Source organism: Lipotes vexillifer, unplaced genomic scaffold, assembly GCF_000442215.2.
Source record: "Lipotes vexillifer unplaced genomic scaffold, Lipotes_vexillifer_v1.1 scaffold512, whole genome shotgun sequence".
NCBI classification, from domain to species: Eukaryota; Metazoa; Chordata; class Mammalia; order Artiodactyla; family Lipotidae; genus Lipotes; species Lipotes vexillifer.
The window spans coordinates 1,175,894-1,183,466 of NW_006787695.1; positions in this window are offsets into that span (position 1 = coordinate 1,175,894).

The following is a 7,573-nucleotide window of genomic DNA, read 5'->3' on the forward strand; positions in this document are numbered from 1 at the left end:
CTTTTTGAATTATGGTTTTCTCAGGGTATATGCCCAGTAGTGGGATTGCTGGGTCATATAGTAGTTCTATTGTTAGTTTTTTAAGGAACCTCCATACTGTTCTCCATAGTGGCTGTATCAATTTACATTCCCACCAACAGTGCAAGAGGGTTCCCTTTTCTCCACACCCTCTCCAGCATTTATTGTTTGTAGATTTTTTGATGATGCCCATTCTGACCGTGAGGTTATAACCTCATTGTAGTTTTGATTTGCATTTCTCTAATGATCATTAATGATCTTAAGGGAACCAAAGAGCAAACTGTTGTCAGGCAAGAGAAGGAACAGTAGCAAAGATAACAAACCAGTGGTAAAGTCTCCCAGTTCTGTTTCAGTGGTGAAGATTAGTCTGAAGCCTCAACCACCAGATCCACTGGGACCTAAAGGAGGAGGATGATACTGACCTTTTCTGACCCTGTGACTTCAGGCAAGTAAAGCTGAGACTCTGTGGACCTTGGCCCCAGTGCGATGCTGAATTCACCCCTGCTCAAGCCCCCCTCATGAATATGCATGTGCCACCCAAGCCCCTTCATGAATATGCATGTGCCACCCAAGCATTTCCCCCCCTCCATGAATATGCATGTACCCTGAGATTAAAGCTTCCCCAATTTTGCGTTCGGGAAACACTGCTTTGGGAAAGGGCCCCTGTGTTCTCCCTACTTGCCGCAAATAATAAATCCTTCCTTCTCCTGATTTTGGCTTGGCTGTGTCTTTTGGTTCCACACCCACCGACAGGGGAGCCCAGGTTTTGGGTAACACCCCCAAGCCTTTCTCTTCCCTCCTCCCATTCTGTGCAAAGGCAACTCACAAAGCATAATGTGGACTTCCTGGGTCCTTGGAATATCATTGCACATCCCTGGTGTGACACCCCCAAGACCACCCTCACTTCCAGCGCCAACTGTAACTTGTGGGCCCCCGAGACCACCCTCAGGGTCCATAGTTCACCATGTGGACCCATAGAACTCTGCCAGGCTGCTCATGTCGTTGTTATGGTTCATTACAGGGAAAGGGCGCAGAATAAAATGGGCTGAGGGAAGTGGTGCGTGGGGCAGTGTCTAGGAGAGACCAGGTGAAAGCCTGCAGGTGCCCGTCCCAGCAGAGTAACGGGCAGGGCTCTCCCCTCCCACCGAGGGTGTGTGCTAACTTCCGTCTATTGCCAACCAGCATGGTGGACTGCCTGAAGGACTGACTTTTGTCTGCATCTCCTCTCTCTGGAGCACAGACTATTGGCCCAGGCCCCGAGCAAGCAAATATACTCTTATCAGGCAGGACATCCAAGGCCTCAGAGGTGACCTCCCAGGAGCGGGGGCGGGGGCCTAATACTAACCCTAACCCTAACACTTACCTGAAGCCTTACCCTAACCTGGGTCCCAAAGAATATTCTCCATCTGGACTGGAAACTTTGAGGATGTGGAAAAACACAAAAAGAATACAGTGATACCTTTCTGGGCCTCCCCAGAAGCATCCCCCCACCCCCCACCAGGTGCTGCTAGACCTTTTACGGGGCTGCACCGCCGCAGCAAAGGGATCTTTATCCCCAAAGGCCATCGGTGCTGATGCTGAAAGCTCAGCTTCTACTCTGCACCGGTGCCAGATCGAGTCTCAGAGACGGAGTTTTGGGTGTAGTAGAGCAGAGCTTTATTGCTTTGCCAGGCAGAGGCGGGCACAGCGGGCTCCTGCCCTCGGAAAACTATGTATCCCAACTTGGGAGGATTTGATGAGTTTATAGCAATAGTTCAAGGGTGGGGTTGCTGATAAGATCAGGACGTGTGCAGGGTCTCCGGTGTGCAGGGGCTTGATTAGCAACTGTTCCGCATCCGCCCTTGGGAACTCCGGGAAGGTCTCGGAGGCTGGAGTCTTGCCTATAAGAAAGGAAGGAGAAAAAGGCCTCTGTGCCCCGGAGCCCCAGAGGGCCCCACTCGGTTTCCGTCCTGGGGTTGAGATACACTGCTCTGAGAAAACCTCCTGGAGCTTTTCCCCTCTTGCTACTAAAACGGATGAGATATTTTCCTTCTTTTATGCGTTCATAGTTTACGTGTATTTCTTTCATCTATGGCATTATTATTATTATTATTTTTTGACTTATGAAGGGAAATAATGAGAACCCCAGTTGCTTGCCGAATGTCCACTCTCGGTGTCTTGATGATTCTGGCCCTGAGTGCTGAACATTTTCTGCTGTAGACCTGGCAGGGCCGACGCAGAATAAAAATGCAGCCCCGGGCCCAACCTTGATTTCAAGATGGCGACATGTGTGCAAGCACCACCTCTCTCTGGTTCCAGAATATTCTCATCCCCCCAAAAGGAGACCCCCCCCAACCCCATGAGCAGTCACTCCCCATCCCCTGGTAACCACGAACCCACTTTCTGTCTCTGTGGATTTGCCCGTTCTGGACGTTTCCTATCAACGGAATCACACACTGTGTGTCCTTCAGGGTCTGGCTTCTCTCACTGAGCATCGTGTGTTCAAGGTCCATTCACGTAGTAGCCTGTGTCAGAGCTTCACTCCTTTTCACGGCTGAGTCATATTCCACTGTGTGCATGGACCCCAGGCTGTTTCTCCATCCATCTGTGGATGGGCTAAATGATTTTGTAAGCACTTTATGCCATCACAGTGAGAATTCCCTCACACGATGCATAATAAGGATGCAAAAGCAAACCTATAAACACCCATGCCCCCCCCCCCCCCCCCCGGGAAATTTCCTGTTACTGAGCTAAACTCCTCCCCATGAGTGAATCAACCTCAGGCTCTCAGACTGGCTTCCCCAGGAGGAGCTGGCTCCTCCCTGGGAATTCTCACACACACACAGTGAAAACAAAACAGGGCACACCTTGGCATCCACACCAGCTTTCTCTCCAAACTTCCAGGTCTTTCTCTTTGTTCTCTTTAACAATTCTCCAGTGGATTCTGACTCAGGAAGTATGTAATGTTTTCTGGGAGTCTGCCTTTTAGTGAGTGCCCAGGTTTTGGGTTTTTTTGGGGTGTGTGTGTGTGTGTGTGTAATTTCTGGCAGGTCTGGAGCACACCTCCAGGATGCAGGCGTTAAACGAGTCTCCCCAGACTCATGGAAAAACACCCCTATGGATCCGCCCCGTGCACGGCATCTGTGTAGGGTCCCGCCTGCTCTGCACACTCAGTAAAACACTGGGATCCCCCTTCCTCCTTACACCCGCATCCCACCCTCCCAATCATACTGTGCCGCAATGGCGAAAATTAAGGCCAATGTGATGTGCTTCCTTGGTGTCTGGGGGGAACCAGGGGGCCCTCAAATGGCCTGATGGCACACTGGCCTCTCCGCTCACCATCTCCCTTTCATTTTCCCCAGCCCAGGCCCCTCCTCAGAAGGGGGACCACGCTCGGTGCCGGTTCATCCCTCGTAGTCAGCTGAGCTCCTGTCCGCTCGTGGAATTATTCACACGAGCCCATCACACCCTCCCGGGGGCCCCTCAGACCCTTGTGACTAGAAAGCCTGCCTCTGAGGTTCACCCTGGCCTCGGGGGCAGCCCCGTGCGGCCCCAGGGGGCTGTCCTCCCCTGCAGGCTGTGAGTGTACGTGACGGCCCGTCTCATGTGGGCAGTGCGGGGTAGCATGTGTGAGGCCATTCCCCCAACGCCCTGGGGCAGGACTCCTCCGAGGGAGGTGCACGCGCGCCGACACACATGCACAGGCATGCACGCACGTGCAGGCAAGCACACCATAGTCCAATTGCTAAATAACCCATCCACTCGTTTGTTTATTTATTTTGGCTGCCCCACGTGGCATGCAGGATCTTAGTTCCAGGATCAGGGATCCACCTTGGGCCGCCTGCAGTGGCAGTGCGGAGTCTTAACCATTGGACCGCCAGGGACGTTCCTAAGCCATCAACTCCTGCCCCATCGTTCAGGAGGGAGGTGAAGTAAGAAGGAATCAGTCTCATGTGTAAAGGTTGCATCGGCCAGGCGTTCAAAGCGTGTGTCACAGCTTCCTATCGTGCTGGATACGGAGTCATGGGGCGTCCCCCCTTCCAGGAGCCCAGGGCACTTGCCTATTTCTCCGCCTTCTGCCGGCCACTGAACTCGGGCCCCCCTGATACCCCAAGAAAGCTGGACACCCAGAGCCTGGAGAAGATTTGGGCTCCGTGATGATAGTGATGGATCCATGTCTGGATTATAGAATCTGAAGGTCTGAACACATACTAGGGTGACCACAGGGCTCGAGGGGTCTGACTATCCCCTCAAGTGTCAGGATTTGAGGGCTCAGAACTGTGGCTGGGGGGTCCCTTTCAGGAGAAAATGTGTTTTCTTCAGCATCTATGTTAGGTTCCAAGGGCTTTCGTAACCACGTACCCCAAACTGGGGAGCTTAAACAACAGAAATGTATCCTCTTACAGTTCTGGAGGCCAGAATTCTGAGATCAAGGTGTGGGCAGGTTCCTCCTGGGGTGTCTGAAGGAGAACCTGTTCTAGCCTGTCTCCCAGCTTTGAGGCTCCTGGGACCTCCCTGGTGGCGCAGTGGTTGAGACTCTGTGCTCCCAATGCAGGGGGCGTGGGTTTGATCCCTGGTCAGGGAACGACATCCCACATGCATGCCACAACTAACAGTTTGCAGGCCACAGGTAAGGAGCCCGCCTGCTGCAACTAAGGAGCCTGCCTGCTGCAACTAAGACCCGGCGCAACCAAACAAATCAATAAATAATAATAATAAAAGGGACCAGGCATCCTAGTGAATTACAATAGCACAGTTTGCACTGGCGGAGTCCACGGTTATTGGTTATTCGTAGGGAATACAATTTGCACGATAACAGTGTTAGCACCAGGGATAGGAGAGGAATGAAACAGAAGTGGCTGGTGTGGCCCATGTACCTGGTGTGGCAGAGGAGCTGCCATGGGGGCTGCCTGATTACAAGGAGACTCAGGTGGGAGGGAGCCACTGAATTATCAGGGGCTGTCGTAGGGAGGGTGACCTTTGACCACAAAGAGGCCCTTTACCAACACAAAGTTCTCTGAGGGCTCACGTTGCTGTGGTTTAGTGTGTGGCCAGCATCACTGAAACCCCCTTCTGTAGGGTCAGGGGCCTCTAGGAACTGACCACCCATGATGCTTCAGGATCTGGCTTCCTCGGGGCCATTCTATGGTCACCTTTGCGGCTTCCGTAAGATATATTAAAATTTATATTTTAAGACAGTTCTGGTAGAAAAGTTATTTCCCATGCTGCATGCATTATTTATATTTATTCATTATTATTATTATAGTCTTTCTTTTCCCCACCCCCGATTTTAAGAGAAGTTCAAAAGGACCCCAAATATCATCATGAGCACCTTGTACTGTGCCAAGGGTGCCTGATGGCAGATGTTGGCCTCTGGGTCAACCAGATGGCTGCTCTCGCCCTGCTTTCTGGGCCTCTACTAGGGGGCCCCATTCTGCCTAACCTTCTTTTCCAGGGGGATGTCCTGCCCCTCACCTGGAGTTGTCCCTGCCTCTTCTGGCCCAGGTGAACCTACCTTCAGTGGTGGAGTCCTAAAATCCTTGAAGGGACGGGGATTTGCCAAGCATGGTGGAGGAGGCCAAGGATATCTCCCAAAGGTGTCCAAGCCAGAATTCCCTGGAACTTTCTGTGGCACAAGGGACCTTACAAGTGTAATTAAGGTATGGACCCTAAAATAGGGAAATGATCCCAGATTAACCTGGTCCCTGCTCCATTCCAATCCCATGAACCCTCAAAAGCAGAGAACTTTGGCTGGAGCAGGAGAGATGTGACAGACGGGAAGGTGAAGAGATGCTGAGGGTGGGATCTAGGTGACACCTGCTCAGACCAGAGACAGGATCCTACCCTCCCCACCACTGACCACCAGCGTAGAGGCGGGGACTTCAGCCCTACAACCACAAGGAACTAGATTCTGCTCTTAACCCAAATGAGCTTGGAAACAGGCTCTTCCAGATCCACTCCCTTGGGAGCCCAGTGGGTAGACATCTCGATTTTGACCTTGTCAGACCTTGAGAGGAGACCCACAGGCAAGACTTCTCACCTACAGGGCAGTGAGGTCCTATGTTGGTATTTGTTCGAGCTGCTACACGTGGGGTGATTTATTACAGGTGCCATAAAAGTCAAGTGCATTTGCAGCATCAACATTCTGATGAGTTCCAGGCTCTCTGAATTGGGGGCCGTGGCTGGAAGCACCTGGTGACGACCCCAGCCCCTCCATTCACCGCCCCAGAAACCACGTTAAAACAGATGCTTCGGGGAGACTGGGCAAGAGGACAGGAGGCGTCAGCTGGCACTGCTGTGCCTCCGCAGATAACATGCCTGGCAACGGGCCTTTCGTTTTGGACAAGCACCCAGGGACAGGTCCACGCCCCCACTGTTCCCTGGGCTCCACCTGCTTCTAGGTCCTTCTTATTCTGTCACTGGCCACACCTGGGGCTCTTGCGGGAACCCCTTGAGGGTGGCAGCTATTAGGTCCTTCTTATTCTGTCACTGTGGCCACACCTGGGGCTCTTGCGGGAACGCCTTGAGGGTGGCAGCTATGGAGGACTTCCCTGATGCTCTTTTCTGGGCACACCTGGGCATGCCTGGCACACCTGGGTGCACCTGGCCAAGAGGGATCCTGGGAAGGCTTCCTGGCCTCGGTTTTCTCATCTGTAGGACAGAGGGTCACAAAGACCAGAAGGACCCTTCTAACCCAGCCTTGGATTGCACCAAAGAGGTCTGTATGCTGAGCGTCTCCAGGTGGCCTGAGTGGAGGGGGGCAGCCTGCACGTTGGGGGGACCAGCTGGGTTCACTTCCTATGGCGATGGGGGGTAGACCCAGAGTCCAGGCGCGGGGGTCACAGTTCCAGAGGGTTGTGGAGTGTGGGATCCTGGGTCCTAGCAGGGGCAGGAATCCTGGTGGGGCTGGGGTTGAGATCCTTGGTCCTGGGTGCTGGTGGGCGCTGATGGCGGGGGGTGGGGGGAGGAGGTCTCTACTGGTGTGCGTATGAGGGGTGTTGTCCAGTAGGTGTCTGAACTGGGGGGATATGGATGTGGTCCAGGGTTCCGGTGGGTATTAAGGTCCCTGTAGGGTCTGGGGTTGCCAGGTTTAGGGTTTCTGTAAGGTTCTGGATAGGGGTCTGTGTGGGGTCTTACTGGGGGTCTGGGTTGGGGAAGTGTGGGGAGGGAGGGTCCTAGCTGTTATCTGGGCGGGGTCTGTGGTTCTAGCGGGGGGTCAGGTGGAAGTCTGGGCGGGGAGGGTTCCACGCTCCAGGAGGGATCCACGTGGGAGTCCATGGTCCTGTCTGGGGGGCCTGGGGTTCTGTTGTGGAGGTGGGCAATAGCCTAGAGGGAGTCCAGGGTCTCAATGGAGGGTCTGAGGTCCGGGGGGCTCTTGTGGTCCGAGGGCCGGATTGGGGGTCCCGGGCAGGAGTCCAAGGTCTGGGTTGGGCCCACATCTGGGTGGGGGTCCTGCAGCCAGGCAGGGGTCCTGGGGATCCGGGCGGGGTCCGTGGTCTGAGCGGGGGTCTGGGGTCAGGAGGGGTCCCAGGGTCCAGGCAGGGAGGGGCCCCTGGTCCGGGCGGGGGTCCCTGGG